Source organism: Aotus nancymaae, unplaced genomic scaffold, assembly GCF_030222135.1.
Source record: "Aotus nancymaae isolate 86718 unplaced genomic scaffold, 86718_ANA_hifiasm-v0.15.2.pri h1tg000048l, whole genome shotgun sequence".
Taxonomy (NCBI): Eukaryota; Metazoa; Chordata; class Mammalia; order Primates; family Aotidae; genus Aotus; species Aotus nancymaae.
The window spans coordinates 14,017,705-14,038,845 of NW_026988462.1; the positions used below are offsets into that span (position 1 = coordinate 14,017,705).

General features: G+C 33.7%; 1 long non-coding RNA gene across 1 annotated transcript in view; it reads left to right on the top strand.

Annotated features, from left to right (window-relative positions):
- Positions 1 to 238: 238 nt before the first annotated feature.
- Positions 239 to 21,141, top strand: part of LOC135268966 (uncharacterized) — a 49,377-nt gene continuing 28,474 nt past the window's right edge. The window contains exon 1 of the long non-coding RNA XR_010337297.1: positions 239 to 340. This is a non-coding gene — a long non-coding RNA (uncharacterized LOC135268966). The remainder of the gene's footprint in view (positions 341 to 21,141) is intronic.

Consider the following 21,141-nt stretch of genomic DNA (forward strand, 5'->3'; position numbering starts at 1 on the left):
AAGGGTTACAAGTAATTTGTATTTGTCTTATTTTTATCTAATCCTTCTAACAAATGTCTTAGTCTGCTTGGACAAAAGATCATAAATTGGTGCCTTATAACAACAGAAATATACTTCTCATAGTTTCGGATGCTGGAAAGTTCATGATCAGAAAATCTGGTGTCTGTTGAGGGCTCACTTACTCATTCATGACATTATCTTCTGACTCTGTCCTTACAGGGCACAAAGGAGTGGGGTTTCTGGAGTCCCTTTTGTAATGGCAATAATCCTATTTATGAGAGCTGTGCCCTCATGACCTAATCATGTTCAAAAGGTCCTGCCTCCTAATACCATGACCTTGGTGAGTTAATTTTCATTTCAACATGGGAATTTTGGGGGAGCATATTCAGTTCATCGTATTTAGTATTGTGTATTTTGTATATTTACCATTTGAAATGTTATCAACTTTTATGTTTTCTTAGAATTAGTTTATCTATCAGTTTTCTGCTATTTGTTTGTATCCAGAACACTGCCAGTTCAATTTGTATTGCCTTCTGTTGTCTCAGTATCTATTCTTGAACATGTACAATCTTGACATTCCAAGCTTTCAAAAATAAATATTTGTTTATACAGTTAACTTGTTTTGTGATATAAAATTTTCTTTTATTTTCCATCATTACTTTGATTCTTTGCCCATTTTATTAGTGCAACTGAATAGGTCTCATGATTAGGTTTTTAAAATTGTTATCATTTCTTGAATATGTAACATTTACTCTCAGTCATCTACTTGTAAAGGTATAGAAAAAAAAATCCCAGGAAGTAAACTGAAAATGCAAATAATTTAAATCTTGCTAAGTCAACACTGAGCACTATCTCACAGATACTCTGCTTTGTGGTTGTAGTTCCTTCCTCTCCTCGAAGATATTTGTCAGAGAAAAGATCAAAATATTATAGACTCTTATGATTTTGTAACAACTATTATAATTCCGATCATCAGAAAATGCAACTGGCAAGCTGATTGACACCTGCTGATTTCTCCACAATGTGTCACAGAGACAGACAAATGCCCTTAGTTGGTTGGATTTTTTTGTTTTTGTTTTGATGTGTTTGCCTTTTTGTCTGGTTGGTAGGTAGGTTGACATAGTTTGGTTTGGCTTGCTTTGGTGGCAAGTAAGACACACACGCATTTCCAAATTGACCGTGACCTTATTTTCAATTCCTGCTTTTTTCTGATGTTTGTAGGTGACTCCTGAGCATTGTCATGACAGGCTTACAAGTGTTCCTGTCTTGCTCATTGGTGTCTAGTTTACTATTCATTCTACCTATAACACTTCTTAGAACTGAAGTTGAGAGTTATGGATGCCTTTTGGTTTCACAGAGTTTCTTTTTTGTTTTCTCCCTCTTGGTTGATTTGAGGTGTTTTCAGAGATAAGATCTGGGAAGACATATCTTTAATTTAATATTATTATTATCCTTAATTAATTATCACCTAGTTGCTATTTATCCTAAAATTTGATCTTATTATGCAATAATCTCCTTTTGTTTGCATGCAATTCATTTTAAGAGGTAATTGAAAAGAGACAAAAAAGCAGTTAGTGCATAGAATATTAACGAGTTACTAACCTATTTTGTGTTCATAGGTTTGTATAGTACCTTCTTTGTAAACTGATAACAATATTTGATTATCATCTACTCTGCCGTGTCTATTAATTGACTATAAAGTTTATGATGAATACTAAGTATTTGAATTTAATAGAAGATATTACCTTTTAAAATTTTTTCATGACAATTTCTGCAAGTTATAAAGCTTCTAAACAAAATAGGAATTAAAACTGTTTTGATGTAAAACCTTACTACTCAGATTATTATTAAATTCAATATTAACTATTATAAGAATTTATAATTACTTGGCATTGAAAACAATATATTTGTGCTTCTAGGAGCCTATAAACTTTCCATTATATATTTATTGACTGTTTTTTTCTATCACAGTCAATAGCATTTCAGAGTTCTCATTTATTTTTATCAATTATCTATATTTAAAAATGCCACACAGAATAACAAATGGTCCATATTATTTCACATAGTTTCTAATAAGTACCATGGCTACTACCAATGCTGTTTTATAATGCTCTTGTTTTCTTTAAAAAATGTAATTTACTATGGCATCTAACTTGCTAAAGTATTGTAACAAATTAAATATTTCACCAGTCCTTGGATTTTCAAACACATAGAAAACTTCTAAGAACTGAAGGTTATTAAAAATGAGCTAAAAATAATACATGATTCGGATTGAATCATATCAGGAAAAGAGATGAAAACGCTTAATTTTTACTTTAAGCAATAAAAAATTAATATGCATTCCCTATCAACATATAAGACCTCATGAGGAACAAAATCACCAATGAGTATCTCTAAATGCATAAAATATTTAATATTTTATCAGAATTATACCTAGAAAATTTTTGTATTGAGGTAATTATATAGCATTGCCCAAATTGCTGGAGTTCAATTTAAGAGATATATGTTAAGTGCAAGATGGTAAGTTCAAACTATGGCATAACTAGTAGCAAACCAGTGGCAATAATATCTTATACAATTTTCCATACCCCTGTCTCCACCCCTACTGTATTTGTCCATTCTCATACTGCTATAAAGAACTACCTGAGACTGGATAATTTATTAAGAAAATAGGTTTAATTGGCTCACAGTTCAGCAGGCTTAATAGGAAGCATGAGTGGGAAGCCTCGGGAAACTTACAATCATGGTGGAAGGCAAGGGGAAGGAGGCACCTTCTTCACCTGGTAGCAGGAGGGAGAGATCACGAAGGTGGAAGTGCCACAGACTTTTAAACCATCAGATCTCCTAAGAACTTACTATCACAAGAACAGCAAGCGGGAAATCCGCCCCTATGATACAATCACCTCCCACCAGGCCCCTCCTCCAGTTCAACATGGGATTCGAATGAAACCCTATCAAACCATACTGCCTCCTATTGTTGATTGTGCTGTACATCCTTGCGTACTTATTGTACCTGAAAAACACTACAGTGTCACCTCAGGATCTTTGCATTTTTTTTTTTCCTAAAAGCATACTTGAAGAGAAGGAGAGAGAGAAAAAATATATATGTGGATATAGATACTCAGATCTATTTGATTACAGTTTTTCTTTTTTTCTTTTTCTTTTTTTTTTTAGCTGGAGTTTTGCTCTTATTCCCCAGGCTGGAGGGCTGGCAAGCAATGGTGCAATCTCAGCTCACTGTAACCTCTGCCTCCCAGATTCATGAAATTCTCCTGCCTTAGCCTCTTGATATTTGGGATTACAGGCATGCACCATGCCATGCACAGCTAATTTCTGTATTTTTAGTAGAGGTGCAGTTTTGTCATGTTGGCCAGGCTGGTCTCAAACTCCTGACCTCAAGTGATACACCCACCTCAGCCTCCCAAAATGCTGGGATTACAGGTGTGAGTCACTGAGCCCAACCTGATTATAGTTTTTCTAAATGCATAGAATTGATCTCTTGTTCACTTCTTCATAATGAATAACCTATGCACTGTTGAAGAAGCATTATAAATGAATGGAGACTTGTTTTTATAAATTTTGATATATAATATAATTTCAGTTAAATATCAAATGCCCCAAATATACTCTAGTTAATTAGAGACACTGAAGAATCCAAAAAAGGGCTGGAAGAAATTGTTTATCAATGGTTGTAAGGTTAAACTGAAAGAAGCACTGTATGTGGACACAGATAAACCTGGATTGAAATTCCAGTATTGACATCTATACTTCATAGGAAGCTAAAAACTTAAATTGCCTTCCAGTGTTCTCTAGTTATTATTTTACAAACTGGAGAGCATAAATGCAAAGGATTCAGAATGGAATAGGCAGTACTTTCCTAGAAACTGACCCATTTTGAGGGCACAAAATGTAGGATTCCACTGTGTGTTTTATATTTTCAACTTAAACATTCTTTTCCATATTTCTCTATTTCCATTATTTTATACACACAATGACATTTCAACACATTCAGCTATGATGTGTCTTTGCTGTGGGGTAAGGTATTATCACTACTCTCTTTTGGCTGTATGTAGGGGATTACTAGCACAATTTGCTCTCTTTGCCACTACAATTAATTGAGAATCCAAAGTGAAACCCCTCTGGAAACTCTTTTTTGTATCTGCTTCTCAAAAGAGGGTTGCATTGTGACTCATCTAATCTCAGAGTAACATAGCTGTGCAAATGACTAGGTAAATAAGTCTGTTCAAATCAAAATTCTGTATTTATTATTTATTCCATTAACAGCACATCTAAAGTGTCACTCTTTGATCAGATTTAGTAGCAATAAGCTTACATATTTTCCTCCTGAGTACTGCATCATATCTTGCTCTACTCGCCTCAAACTTGGGAATAAAGTGGTGGCTATTTTTTTCTTTGTCTTTACTGCATTAAACCTTAAAGATTCTCTCTACAAATAGTCCCAGAAATTCTCTGAATAATAATTCCCAAACTTCCTGTTCTATATCTATATTTATAGCTAATCACCTTCCTCTTTGCTTATAAATTATTCCATACATTTTGACAAGAGTTATTTGAATGTTTTAATTTGTAATAAAACAGTATGTTTCCTCATTCTCACTATAATTTATTTTTGTACACATGTTTTTATGTCCGTTCCTACAATCTTCCCTCTCTCAGGATGACTGACAGTGGGGATTACTACCCCTCCCACCAAGACTCAGGTTGGTCTTACCAAAACCCCAAAATAGCCTCAGCAGAGTCTGACTTCAATTTTATTCCTCAAGATCTAAATTATTCAACTTTATGTAATTAATTATTAATATAAGACATTAACTGTACTATCCATATTGAGCTAAGACAAGCAGAGACTTGTCTCTACTTCTTTAAAATTCTTTTTTCATAATGAGATAGAAGAAATAGCCACATTACTTTTCCAAATATTAGAAGAGTGGCTTTTCATATGTTGTAAAGAACTGCTGTAATTATACAAACACAATACACATAGAAAATACAATATCATGCAGATTCCATGTAATCTACAGAAATATTTAGAAAAGGGGAAACTTTCAGAGAAACATTGTCTTGAGAGATTTAGCACTATTTGTATTTTTGCCAACCCTTCACACATTACCTTATCACACAATAGATACATGTGATGTTTCACAGAAAACTCTTTTTAAAATCATAGTTATAGTTTTATATTTGCATAAATAAGTAACTCTTACGTAGTTTTCCTAGAACCCAGGCAAAAACCCAGGTAAAAGTGTTCAATGTTTTAGAGTTGAAAACTGCTTTTCCTTTTGAAATGGCTAGTGTTATATTGTCTGAAATCTAATTGTTAGCTCTTTATTGTTTAAAATATCTTAAGTCCAAGTTAATGTTAAAAGACCTAACAGTTCAAATTAGCTATTTCCCCCTTTCCTCTTATTAGACTTTGAATGGTATATTTTTTAAAATTCTAAAATGAAGAAAATCCCTAAAAATCTTTACTAATTAGTGCGATGGTGACTATCCCATTCAATATCCCAATCCAAATATCTCTCTTTCTGCTATAGAAATCTTTGTTACACTAAAGAAAGAATTATCAAAAGTATATCTATGATATGATAAAATATACATATTTATAGATGAATATGCTTCATATTTAAAATAATTTATCCTATATAAATATAATAATATAATCATAGGTCAGCCTCAATGCTGTGTTCTAAGAATTCGCATTTGTAATGAATCCCTTAACACAGCAATTCCCAACATTTTTGGCACTAGGGATCAATTTCTGGGAAGACAACTTTTCCATGGACTTTGGCCGTGGGAGATAGTTTTCGGATGATTTAAATGCATTACATCTATTATGCACTTTATTTTTATTATTATTATATTGTAAGATATAATGAAATTATTATACAATTCACCATAACAGAATCAGGGAGAGCCCTGAGCTTGTTTTCCTACAATTAGACTGTCTTATCTGGGAGTGATGAGAGACAGGGACAGATCATCAGACATTAGATTCTCACAAGGAGTGAAAAACCTAGATCCTTCACAGGCACAGTTCACAACAGGGTTCACGATCCTATGATAATCCAATGCCTCCCCTGATCTGACAGGAGGCAGAGCTCAGATAGTAACATGAGCTATGGGGTGCAGCTACAAATACAGATGAAGCTTGGCTTGCCTGCCACTCACCTCCTGCTGTGTGGCCTGGTTTCTAACAGATCATGGACCAGTATCGAGCCTGTGTTTTGGGGACCTCTGCCTTAAAGTACATATGCATATTCCTAAAAGTCTATTAACTGTCTCAAAAATAATATTGGTTGTCATTATATCTTTCATTTAATACGTAACTGCATTTTTCATTTTAGTGTTGTGGTAGGAAAATAGGAATGAGTGTTGTCATACTTGAAGTTCAGGGTTACCTTTGCATTTTAGAAAATAATCTATAAGTCCACTGGTTTAGAGTAAATTTTTTTTTAAATTCTGGAGAAACAACCAATTTTTTCAGAAAGAATATATCTCTAGGGGAAAAAACTATAACATAATAAAAATAGCATTCCTTTTTATATTATTAGCTAGTATGATTCTACAGTTCATACAAGGGCATATAAGTTCTTTGTACAAGATAGATATTTGCTAGTTTTCTTCCATTTCTCTTATTATGCTTTTTATGCTGTTTGAGCATTGTCAGAAATTTTGATGTTATTTTCCCTCAAGTATATTTTTTGTCATAATTATGTGCTTAATTTAGAGTTATTCTCATTATGGCAAGATTTTTATATCAAGACCTGCAACTCTGATACTTGGCTCATTTGACTGATATTCTAAAACCTAAAGTTGGGGGAAAGAGATATGTAGATAGACAATCTTGACTATCTTAGAGTCCAGATCCTGTATTGACTTTGCCATGTTGCACTGTCTATACCCATGAGACTAGCACACCAGCAAGGTTAAGAATATTCTAATTAATTTGGAAATATTAGTTTAATTTCAGAAGGCATTTGAAACATTGAAGGGGGAATGAAAAACAAAATTCTTGCTTATCTAGAATTTTACTTAGGTAAATGAAGGGAATGCACTTTAAATTCTTAGGGATTAAGATGATATGGTTTGGCCATGTCCCCACCCATATCTCCTCTTGAATTATAGTTCCCATAATTCCCACATGTCATGGGAGGGACCCAGTGGGAGGTAACTAAATCATGGGGATGGGTCTTTCTTACACTATTCTCATGACAGTGAATAACTCTCATGAGATCTGATGGTTTTATTAAAGAGGAGATCCCCTGTACATGCTTTCTTGCCTAGCACCATGTAAGACGTGCTTCTCCTTTGCATTCCACCATGGTTGTGAGGCCTCTCCAGTCATGTTGAACTGTGAGTCCGTTAAGCTTCTTTCTTTTATAAATTACCCACTCTTGCATATGTCTTTATTAGCAGCATGAAAACAGACTAATACAGAATGTGCATTTACACAGTGTCTACATATATTGTCAATTTTTTATTTTTTATTTTTTTATTTTTATTGCATTTTAGGTTTTGGGGTACATGTGAAGAACATGCAAGATTGTTGCATAGGTGCATACGTGGCAGTGTGATTTGCTGCCTTCCTCCCCTTCACCTATATCTGGCATTTCTCCCCATGCTCTCTCTCCCCAACTCCCCACCCCCCGCTGTCCCTCCTCTATTTCCCCCCAACAGACCCCAGTGTGTAGTGCTCCCCTCCCTGTGTCCATGTGTTCTCGTTGTTCAACACCCGCCTATGAGTGAGAACATGTGGTGTTTGATTTTCTGTTCTTGTGTTAGTTTGCTGAGAATGATGGTTTCCAGGTTCATCCATGTCCCTACAAAGGACGCTAACTCATCATTTTTGATGGCTGCATAGTATTCCATGGTGTATATGTGCCACATTTTCCCTGTCCAGTCTATCATCTATGGGCATTTGGGTTGGTTCCAGGTCTTTGCTATTGTAAACTGCACTGCAATGAACATTCATTTGCATGTGTCCTTATAGTAGAACGATTTATAATCCTTTGGATATATACCCAGTAATGGGATTGCTGGGTTGATATATACCCAGTAATAGGATTGCTGGGTCAAATGGAATTTCTGTTTCTAGGTCCTTGAGGAATCACCACACTGTCTTCCACAATGGTTGAACTAATTTACACTCCCACCAACAGTGTAAAAATGTTCTTATTTCCCCACATCCTCTCCAGCATCTGTTGTCTCCAAATTTTTTAAAAATTGCCTTCTAACTGGTGTGAGATGGTATCTCAATGTAGTTTTGATTTGCATTTCTCTAATGACCAGTGATGATGAGCATTTTTTCATATGTTTGTTGGCCTCGTGTATGTCTTCTTTTGTAAAGTATCTGTTCATATCCTTCGCCCACTTTTGAATGGGCTTGTTTGTTTTTTTCTTGTAAATCTGTTTTAGTTCTTTGTAAATTCTGGATATCAGCCCTTTGTCAGATGGCTAAGCTGCAAAAATTTTTTCCCATTCTGTTGGTTGCCGATTCACTCTAGTGACTGTTTCTTTTGCTGTGCAGAAGCTGTGGAGTTTGATTAGGTCTCATTTGTCTATTTTGGCTTTTGTTGCCAATGCTTTTGGTGTTTTGGTCATGGAGTCCTTGCCTACGCCTATGTCCTGAATGGTTTTGCCTAGATTTTCTTCTAGGGTTTTTATGGTGTTAGGTCTTATGTTTAAGTCTTTAATCCATCTGGAGTTAATTTTAGTGTAAGGTGTCAAGAAGGGGTCCAGTTTCTGCTTTCTGCATATGGCTAGCCAGTTTTCCCAACACCATTTATTAAACAGGGAATCCTTTCCCCATTGCTTGTTTTTGTGAGGTTTGTCAAAGATCAGACAGTTGTAGATATGTTGTGTTGCCTCCGAGTCCTCTGTTCTGTTCCATTGGTCTATATCTCTGTTTTGGTACCAGTATTGTGCTGTTTTGATTACTGTAGCCTTGTAGTATAGTTTGATGTCCAGTAGTGTGATGCCTCCCGCTTTGTTCTTTTTGCTTAGAATTGACTTGGCTATGCGAGCTCTCTTTTGGTTCCATATGAAGTTTAAGGTGGTTTTTTCCAGTTCTGTGAAGAAGGTCATTGGTAGCTTGATGGGGATAGCATTGAATCTGTAAATTACTTTGGGTAGTATGGCCATTTTCACAATATTGATTCTTCCTAACCATGAGCATGGAATGTTTTTCCATCTGTTTGTGTCCTCTGTTATTTCGTTGAGCAGTGGTTTGTAGTTCTCCTTGAAGAGGTCCTTTACATTCCTTGTTGTATTCCTAGGTATTTTATTCTCTTTGTAGCAATTGTGAATGGCAGTTCGTTCTTGATTTGGTTCTCTTTAAGTCTGTTATTGGTGTATATGAACGCTTGTGATTTTTGTTGTTAATTTTAAAGCACATCAACTAACCTACTAGGACAACCAGAAAACCAAGTAGAATATATATAAAAAAACTTTTTGAAGGCACTGAAGAGTTACCAAGTCAAACAAAAATGGAGGGGCCGATATCTGGGCATAAGGCCTCTGTGCCACATTGATCCTTAAGGCATTTGGTATCACTGTACACAGTGATTTGAATGCAGCCAGAGAAAAGGTAGAGATGCTGAGCAGACACGTTCACAGTTTTATATATATGAGTGTAACTAAAACAGTTACCAGGCTTGTGTAAGATGGAAGGAAACCGATAACCACCCAAGGTTTGTGGTTGCAGTCTCTAAAGGAATACAGCTGAGGTGCAAATTTACACAAAAATACACTAGCCTTCACCTAGAGTGAATCTCTGCTCTGAATCAGCTCAATTCCCAATTAATTATTTCTACATTTTTTAGACAACTGAGTGACATTTCTCCTTCAATGTAATGGAAAATATTTTATTTTATTAGCATCTGAAGAATTATTCCCTAGCTGGGGACTGTTAAGCGTAAGGGTCTTAAGGGCACACAAATTAAATAATTGGGCACCCATTACCAATGTGTTACCTTGAACTATTATAGAGAGGAGAAAATAACCAAGAAGAGAAAGAGAAACAAGTGTACAAAGTGACAATTTTCAATCTCTGACCTCTGTGGGGTCTTTATCTGATGGATTTAGAGAGGGAAGATAATTTTACTTTGTTTTCTATTCTCTTATTTAAACAGAGCTTGCAAAACCGATTCAGATACAGGTGATATATGGGGCAGTGATATCAGCAATATCTTATTATTTAAAAAATTTCTATCATTAATATTATAAACTATTCCTAATAGTATATATTAGTAATAATATATGTATCTTCTTTATTAATTATAATTATGTGTCTAGTACTATTTCTTACTAAAGACAATATTTTTGTGTGTGTGTATTTTTTTAATAAGAAAAAGCAATGCAGCTAGCAGTGACAGAAGGCAGCCAGATGCCTAGACAGATAAGGGACAGGTAAAAGTGAAACCACACCTCTAAGCTGAAGACAGTTTAAAGCCTGAAAGCCAAACTAGAAGTTAGATCCTTAAACTGGATTGAGAACCTGTCCTCCCGTTTGGCACATATTCCTCTGATTGATCCCCACTCTTCACATATTTTACATTAACCTAACCTTTCCTAATTGGTTTTCTACACCATCATGCCCACCTTCGAGTGGTGGCTTTGCTTTAACCTTTTTGTATACTCATGAACCTATCAGTACACACTCCTCATCCTGTGCCTATAAAGACCCCAGACTCATTCGGTAGATGGGGAGATGGCCTGTCTCGGGGAAGAGACAATCTGACTTTGGGAAAGTCAACCTTTCCTTTATGTGCACTCTCTAGCTCTCCTCTCTAGTTCCCCTCTCTGCTGAGAGCCATTTTTATCATTCAGTAAAATTATCTGGCTTCACCATCTTTCAGTCATCCATGTGACTTCATTATTTTTGGATGCTGGACAAGAGCTTGGGACCCACCAAGTGCAGGTACCTAGAAAAGGCTTTGACACTGGCCCTTTGCCCTTGTGGGCAGAGGACAGCCGCCCCAGGCAACGAGGCAAGGGACCAACTAAACTGCTAACACACTGCCCTCCATTGGACTATGGAAGGCAGAACTAAGAGCACTGTAATACCCCCGCTAGGGCTTCAGGGTGGCTAGCATCCTCACCTGGGTGCCACTGCATTCCCTGTGATGCCTGGTCTGCCCACAAACCCTGCTTGCAGCTTGCTCCTGTGTCAGTGCTTGGAGCGGTCAGCCAGGTCCTGAACTTATTCATGTGCTCCCTCCTGCAAGAGGATGAATGCAGCAGACTGAGTAGAGGGGGTACCCCTGCTGTGAGTTTGAGGATGGCACTGAGGAAAGTCCTGCATTACAGCTACAGAAAATATCACTCAAATTTGTGATGTTTGGCATTTGATGTTACTAGGAAATTTGTCAGTTTTCCTCCAGAAGCAAAAAAAACTCACCACCGTTTCACCTAGAATGAATCTATGTGACACCTGCATTTTCACAGCACCAGTTTTCCATAACATGTATTATTTTAATTGACCTTTTACATCAGCATTCTTGGTTCACTTAAAGTTCATAAATAATCCCATTTTGTGTGCTGTGTTGGCCTGGTCACCAAATTCTAATTTAAGTTATACATGCAAACTTACACAAAGAATCAAACCTTTTTGCCAAACTGCTTCCATTTTAATTTCCAATATAGATGCAATTCACAAATCACATAAATACTCACAATAGAGTATTCAATATTGAAATTAGACTAACAGTGCCATTCAACGTTTCATATCCTTTTTGGCAGACACTTTAATTTCCTATTGCTTTAAAGAGAAATCATGGAAAAAATACATAATGAGTCCTAGAAATTGAAATCAGTGAAACAGAAAAATCCCATTAATGATTTATTAGATGATTTTTCCATGGTTTGTTACCTATAATACATGATTAAATTATACCATTAAGATAGTCTGAACATCACTGTTTTGAGAATGTCTAAGAGATAACTTTCCATGTATAGTAACAGTGTTTTGTGTTATTAGTTTGTTAGTTTTTTTGCCAACTCCCTGAATATTTCATAAATAATATTCAATAAGTACTTCTAATTAAATCTTTAGTTTGAAATCAAAGATTTTTAAAATTATTTCTTCTCCCAAAAATGTACCAAAATGCAAATATATAATCAATGTTTTAAAATTATATGGGAAAATTACACTAAATGGGAGCTAACAATAGACAAAGAATGCCACCAACTTTGGAAATATAAAAAGTGGATGAAGAGTTAGCCAATAAGAATGACTGACTGTTAAGCTCTGGTCCATAGGAAATGACAAGCAGGAGCTTGATAATTTTTACTTTCAAATTCGTGAAAAGCCCCACATTTGGAGGCACTGCAGTACATAAACCACAGGTGTGACAAAAATGTGGAGAATATTTTCCTGTGTTCCAGGCCCAGATTATTTCTAAGGATCTTATGGAGTAAAAAAGAGTCAGAGAAACTTCTCTAGAGAATCTCAAGCTAGCAAAGAGCAAGAAAGCAATAACCTTGACACAATATCTTATTAGGCATTACTGGGTTCTGTTGTTAATCTCCTTTCCTGTCTCTCTACACAGTTACAAGAATTGCTGGATAAATTTAAACAAATTAGACGAATCATGATTCTTCCCCTGGGACTGGCTAGGTTGCTGCCTGAGCAAAGACCATGGATCCCTTACAATAGACATAGATGGGGAAGTTGAACAAGTGACATTGTCTTCTACAAATAAGTGAAATATTGAGTGCTTGGTCTATGGAGTTCACAACTAATGTTTTCATTTTGCCAACATACTAATCATGTGATGATATTAAATTAGATTAACAAAAAGAGATAATAGGCTATAAAATTCACATTTGAGCATTTTTATTTTCAAAGTAGCCTATATAAACTATATGCAAAATTATGCTTCTTATTTCTGGGTTGATAAATTCTGGCATTTACATGACCTTCATAGAAATATTTTGAAAGAAAAATAAACCTGAAGAATGCAAATTATTAAGGGTTTGTGAGATGAAGAAGACAGTCACAACAAAATACTTTTTGTGAAAAATTTTTTATTTTGAAGATTCTCATTGTGCAAATATCAAATAAACAAAATTGTGACACTGACATGTCTTAGTACAGATTTTCAGATATTTTGCTTTTCTGACAATTTGTAATTACCCTTCCCAAGTCAACAATGCAAAATATAATTGTCTAAAATCCCTTTGATTATACCTTGTCACATGCTACTTCTGCACTTTTCACCCATCTCAAGAATTGACCCAATGATTTATTTTGTTGTTGCTCAAGTTAAATAAACTGCAGCCATTCTTGACACCTCCTTTCTTTATATCCTTCATGCGATCACTTACAAAACATTTCAAGTTTCCTAATATATATATTTTGAACTCATTATCCCCCACCACTTCTACTATTTTACTCCTAATTCTTAATTTGTACTGCTACAGAAGTGATGTCTTTGATTTCATCTCTGCCTAATTTCACATAGATTATTTTTCTACATACTAAGAAATGGGTACTTTAAAATTCTAAGTCAAATAATATCATTCAACTCACTACCAGAAAATACCAGTGGCTTCACCACACTGGACTATCATTTGTGTAAGAAAGTGTCCTTTCCTTTTTGTATGTTTTAATTCCTTTGTCAAAAGTCAAATGGCTGTAATTATGTGTATTTATTTCTGGGTTCTCTATTCCATTGGTCTACATGTCTGTTTTTACACCAATACTGTGCTGTTTTGGTTAATGTAGCCTTATAGTATAATTTGAAATCAGGTAGCGCGATGTTTCCAGCTTTATTCCTATTGCTCAAGATTGCTTTGGTTATTTGGTTTCTTTTGTTGTTGTTCCATGAGAATTTTAGGGTTCTTTCTTCTATTTCTTTTTTTTTATTATTTTACTTTAAGTTCTGTGGTTCATGAGCAGATCAATCAGGATTGTTACATAGGTATGCATATGCCATCGTAGTTTGCTCTATCCATCCCCCTGTCACCTGTATTAGGTATATCTCCTATGTTTCTTTATAGATCATTTACTTCATAAGTTTTGAGCTGATTTTTCATGTTAGCATATCTGTCATTGACTTAATTTTATTGTTATGCATTCCCATTTTTTGAGAAATTGCAAACCACTAAATATATTAAAATTCTGATTCCCCTAAAAATATTTTTAAAAGTTTTTAATGATAATCAAGTATCATTCTAACTGATTTCAGAAAGAAAATCCAAATTAAATTATTCTTTTATGCTTTATTATTCTATATCTTTGGGGTAATTTATATTCTATTATTATGTAGTCCCTGTGAAGAACACTTAGAAAGCACTTTCAAATACATTTTTGCTCACTATTAATTTTAGAAGTGTTCATTAGGCTATTCTGTGGTGAGTGACAAATTACTCTTAGTAGTTTAATGAAGTCTTTTAAAACTCACATTACTTCTTTATTAATTGTTCCTCATTTTTTGTTGTTCATCTATTTGATATTATGCATTAGTCATTCAAGGGTATAATTAGCATAAATAATCTCTTTCTGATTCTCAGGATAAATCTCAATGCTTTTATATAAGTTTATCAGAATTTATTAGGTAAAGCAAGAAGAAAAATGTAGAGTGCTTTGCTGGGAGAAAGCCACATATCTATTCTGAATCAAAGCCAATAGCTTAGTTATTTGATATTATAGATTAACACAGTGTTGAGTTCAAAGAACACAATCATGAAGGAATGATTATTGGAGGAATAATGAGTATTTTAAAACTCCTTTAGGTAAATATAATTTCAAAATTACAGTGTTTAAGTTTTATCATTCAATTTAACTATTTCTATGCAAGAATAGATAATGATTACTTTGGCAAAAAGGTAAGCAGCAAATGTTTTTCAGCAGATGGCTGAAAAATAATTTATTCCATATTCATACAAGCATATTGTTTCCTTTCTATTCTTATAATATATACAGTATAATTTACTTGCAATTTAGAAGATAATCTTCAAAGTTATCAAATTACTTTTTAAATATTAATTTGGAGGGTCTACTCTTAGGAATTTGATTATGGAAAATGTTATTTATGTCTAATTTCACTGGGTAAAGGAAGATCTACTCTTAGGAATTTGATTATGGAATATTTTATTTATATCTAATTTCACTGGCTAAATGGTGCATTAAATATAACAGAATGAAAGGTCAGTATAGTTGAGAATAAATGAAAAGAAATTATCTTAAGTGAAAGATAAATAAATAATAAAGTTTGGAGGAAAGGTAAAAGAATCTCAGTGATCTCTGGCAGATGAGAAAGCAGATATGGCGGTTAATTTTATGTGTCAACATGGAGGGTTTATTTTGATGAGATTAACATTTAAATCGGGGACACTTGAATAAGCAGACTGCCTTTCATGTGAGAGAACCTTTTCTGATTAGTAAAAGGCTTGACTAGAACAAAAGGACTCGCCTCCCAGAGGAACAGGGAATTCTCTAACAGTTTACCTTCAGAAAGGAACTGAACCAATGACTTTTCTAGTCTTCAAGCTTGCTGGTTTATCATCATATTTTGCACTTGCCCGTCTGCATACTTGTATGAGCCAACCCCTTGTAATAAAGACAGTTTGATAGATGAGTGGATGAGTAGATAGATACACACACACACATACATACACACTCACACACATACATACACACTCACACACACACACACACACACACCCTTGTTATTAGTTCTGTTTTTCTAGATAGCCTTGACTAATATAGAAGGATAATAATAATTGCTGGCCAGAAAGACATAAAAGAGACAAAGAGAAAGGCAGAAAAAAATTATTATTTATTTTTAAGTGCTCAGATTTTTCAAGGGTGAAATATCCATGGACTCAGTAAAGATTAACATGACACATAAGCACATAATATTCAATTTATGACATTTGAAAATAATGAAACACATAATAAACACAGCAAGATGTTTCCTACAGCAAAAACTAAGAAAAATGACAGACCTATTATCAGGAATAATGTAAGCCAAAGACATTTATATTTTGAGTGTAGAGCAAATTTAATCAATACAGAAGAAACACAAACAAAACCCTTGGGAATTCACATACAGAGAAAAGTCTACATACAGAGAAAACACCCTTCAAAAACAGATACATTCAACACAATGCTGATTACAAATAATGATTAAGTAAGATTCTTCGAATGAATATATTTGAGAGTAAATGTAAATTAATGTGTCCAGGAAGGAATAAAGAAAGATAAAAATAGCAAAGATGTAGATAAATAAAAATACATTTTAAAAATCTTCTGTTAATTTCTTATTGTTGAATCTACTGAGAAGTGTGTGAAGTTTCACTCTACTTGTAAATGCACACACAATCACACGGAACTCAAAGTATTACCCTCTTTTGAAATGTAAACACATAGGGAGTCGAGTCTCTACTTTCCCCCAGAGGTCACTGTTTAACTTTCATGAATGTATCCCATAACTTTCATAACAACTGTCCCTATTGCAGTATGTAAGCACCTGTGTCTGAAGGAAAAACAAGTTTTGTTATTCTTTGGAAAAAGTAAACGTTCTAAAAGGAGACAATTAGTAAGCCTGAAAACTATGACATGTGAATAAAACATGTTTCTAGAAAAACAAATGCAAATATCATTCGTCTTTATATTTACATTTCATCACTAAAAAGTCCAGTATTGTCTAGAAGCACTATGACCTCCAGCAAAAATGTGTCATTCTAGTTTTGTTCACAGAAAGATTTCATCATTTTGCAGAAGTTCCCTTCTATTACTCGTTTTCAGTCAACATTCATCATGAATACATATTGAGTTTTATCCACAGCTTCTACTATGTATAGTGTGATGACATGATTTTGGTTTTGTTTTGTATTATTATATGCTCTTGAGGGACTTCTCTTCCTGAGTCCACCAGGGGCATGGTTTCAAAGGCAGGAGTTTCCCAGCTCCATGACTCCATCCAGGAACCAGAAGGGTTTCAAATGTAAAGTTCTTTGTCTGAGTTTCCCAGGCATGGGTTAGGGAGGGAAAGCCAGGTGAGGCTTCTTTATCCAAAATTCCTGCTGAAAGCTCTGGGAGGAGGGGGCTTTGTAACTCAGGGCTTTGGACCAAGTAGCCAATCCAGGAAGTTTGAAATAACTCCTCTCATTGGAGGAGTACATGAATGGGGAGAAAATAACTTAGGGTTAAAATTTAGCTGCTCCTTACCTGCATAGATTCCTTCTCTGGGTCCCCTCCCACAACAGTTATGAGATATCTCTCTCTCTCTCTCTCTCTCTCTCTCTCTCTCTCTCTCTCTCTCTCTCTCTCTCTCTCTCTCTCTCTCTCTCTCGTCAAATAAATCACTCTCCTGCAAAACTCTTTGGGTCCATGATATTTATTCGAATGGTAAGCTCACCGTGCCTCCAGGACCCCTTTCCCCATTCTTCCAGGTAAGAGAGGCCAAGAACCTCTTTGGAACTAGGAGCTGGAGATGCTTTCCCTGTTACACTCTTATGGCAACATTGGTTACTTTTCAGTACTGAAACCTGAGATAAACCACAATTGATCACACTGTTAAGTTTGTTAATATGTATTTCTCGATTTGATTTAAAAATATTTTGTCAAGAAATATTTTGTGACTGTAATCATGAGGGTATTGTTCTGTAGTTCTTAAAATATATAGACAGGTATTAGCTTTATATGGTTTTTGTATCATAATAACATTGAATTTATGAAATGAGATGGAAATACTTTGCTTTTATTTTATTTTTGGAGGAGTTTATATAAAACTGGTGATTTGTCCCTATATGATTGGTATATATTGCTTAGTGAAGTCATTTATACCTGAGATTTTTATCATTCTAGAATATTATATTTTTCTTCTCTAATAAAACATGTATGATATAAATATCTCTTTAAGCGTTGCTTTATCTGTATCTCCAAAATATTATATCATATTTTATTTTCATTTAATTCAAAATATTTTTTCTTTTATTTCTCTCAAGATATTCTCTGGGGCTTATGATATATTTAGAGGTATGTTAATTAATATCCAACTGATAATTTTACAAGTATATTATATGGTTGATTTTTAATTCAATCATGACACAAAAACATAGTTTGTAGGTTTCTATTATAATAAATTCTTTGAGATATTTTATACCAGAATATAAATTACATTGATAAGTATTCTACATGCATTTGAAAGGGAGTCGTATTCTGATATTTGCTAGGGTCTTCTGTCTATAGCAGTTAGGATAAGTTCTTAGCAGTGTTTTTCAAACACTCTTTACCAGTTCTCAGTCTACATATTGCAGCAATTATCCAAAGAGGTTTGTTGAATTTTCCAAATATAGATGTAGATTCTTATATTTTGCATTTTGCTTTTATTAGTTTTTATCTTATAATATTTTAAGATTGTGATGTCCCTTATTTTTGGTGATATTTTATGTGCCAAAGTCTGCTCTGATAGTAATATAGCCAATTAATTTTTCTACAAATTTGTCTTTGTGTGACGTAGGTATTTTAATTCTTTGCTTTAAATCTATCGCATCTTTATATGAAAATAGGTTTACAGGTAAAATATTAAAGTTATACAAAGTGACTAAGTTCCAGAGATGTGTTGTATAACATAGTTCCTATAGTTAATAAAAGTTATTTTATACTTAAGATTCTGTAAAAAGAACTGATTTCATCTTAAACGTTCTTACCACAAACAAATACAGAAAACACAGTAACAGAAATATATTTTGGAGATGATGGATACATTTATCACCAGATTGTGGTGATAGTAACTTGATGTACGTCCCAATTCACCAAATTGAGTACATTAATTACATGCAGTATTTTTGTGTATGAATCATGCCACAATAAATTTGGAAAAAAAAATAAAATAAAGTGGGTTTCCTGTATAGAACATATAATAGGATCTTGCTTTTATTCACAATCTGATATTCACTATCTTTTAATAGGAGCAGTTCAATTAGATTCTAACAAACTTATTCTTCAAAGGATCCTATTGTAAATATTGCATTTATGTGGCATACAATATTTCTTTCAGCTACTTAACTGCCATTTTAATAGCAAGTCATAAATAGACTATATTTAAATGAATGTTTCTGTTTTCAAAGAAATATTATTTACAGACACTGAAATTTCAATTTCATATAATTTTTGGGTGACACAAAGTATACTTCTTATTTTCCAGACATTAAAAATATAAAATACACTATTAGCTTGCACACTGTATAAGAACTGTTGGTGGCTGGATTTGGTCAGCTGAGTAATTGCTGATCTTTGGTTTAGACTATTTATTCTAATGTAATTATTACTATGTATAAATATATCTAATACATCATCTATCATTTAGTGTTACAATTTTTTTAGTCAATTACCTTTTAGAACAACTAATGTAAGTTTAGAAAGCATTTTGTATTAACACACATTTTTACTATTTCTAGAATACTCTTAATTTTTTTGGTGTATGTTTCAACTTCTGTCAGGTACTAATGCCACCTGAAGCACTTTTTCTTTAACATTTATTGCATCCAAGTCGATTCTATAAAGTAAGCAGAAGTGTAAGTTATTCATGGTATCTTTTGAGATAAAAATAATAGCCATAAATAAAGTTTCTCAGAGTGATGCTGCATAATTTTTAACATTATGCAACATTGTTAAATATCATCTAAAAGAAACACCTTTTAAATTACTGCATAATTGGAGAAATAATGACAGTTTTACAAATGAAGTCTTCCAGGGACCCAACAGACAAGCAAAATACTAGTAGTCCTATTGTATGTAATTGAACCTAGTTTTGCTATCTCCTATGGATGCCAGGATGAGGATTTTCACCATGTTTGCAGGTTGCTGGCTTTCAAGCCCACCATAGAAACAGAGAAAGTGGAATAGATTCAGGGCAAGCTAAAATGCCTCAAATTTCACAGTTTTTACCAAGATTCTGCAATTTCTCTTGAGGAAACTCTTCTTCTATTATAAAAATAATGTGATTAATTTTAATAGTTCTGAAAACATCATTTCTGACAATTTTGTTAGTTTTCACATTGATTTCATTGATCACAGCATTCTAGAGCTCCTTACTTCACCATTTTCACTGACATCACTATCTGGTCCAGTACACTTACCAAATAAAATATAAAATTTCAAATATACCCACTCAAAGGAATGCACAATAACTTTAACATGAATGATTTGAGCTTTGATTATTGATATTAGAGTTGTAGAATATCCTTAGACTGGACATTTCTCCCCCTGTGTGGAAAGCATGGATATGAGATGTTGTCATGAATGTTTTTCTTTCTTGAAATAAGACAAATTATCTCACTTTCTAGCTGAGAATATACCGATTATTATTTTTGTCTGACAAGAATTTATGGAACTTCAGCTTTGATTTGGATGTAGAAGAGGAGCTTTTTCCCACAGTATGCATAATAATCCAGATAATGTACAAAATTATACATTTTCATGAACCTATCAAAAGATAACATAAGACACAATTAACTTATAGTTTATTCTATTACTAGAGGCATTTGCATTTTGAAATATCACTTTATTAACATTTTAAAAGGATTCTAAGAAGTGAGAACACTGGATTTAAGACCCGTGTCTAACATCACAAATCACATAAACTTTCTTGGTTTCAGTTTATATTCAACATAGTACAAAATAAACACTTGGACTGACAAATTCTATTAATTTAAACATGTAATTGAACTTACTTTAACTGACTGTAAGTTATTTAAGCAACATTTCAGATTTCCAATTTCAAACATTTCACTCGAGGATTTTCTAGAAGCATGTACTTAGAAATAAACCTGTAATGTGAATTATTGAAATCTTATTCATATGAATTATTAAACCCTTATTATAAGGCATGAAGATGATGAAGCATCCATGTAATAAAACACTAGACTCAATAACATGTCAATTACATTTAGAATGTGTGTTTCTGAAGAAATAGTACACTGTTGAAAATCTTGCTCTCAGCATATCTAAAGATTTACTGCATGTTTCAATCATAAGTAAATTAAGAAAATAATTTTAAGTTTTCTATATTCTCAGGAATATAGCCCAGGACTTTTTTTTGGTCAATAATTTGTTCAGTTTAGTATATTATGCAAATTTCAGATGTTTAAAATCTATATTTAAGTGTC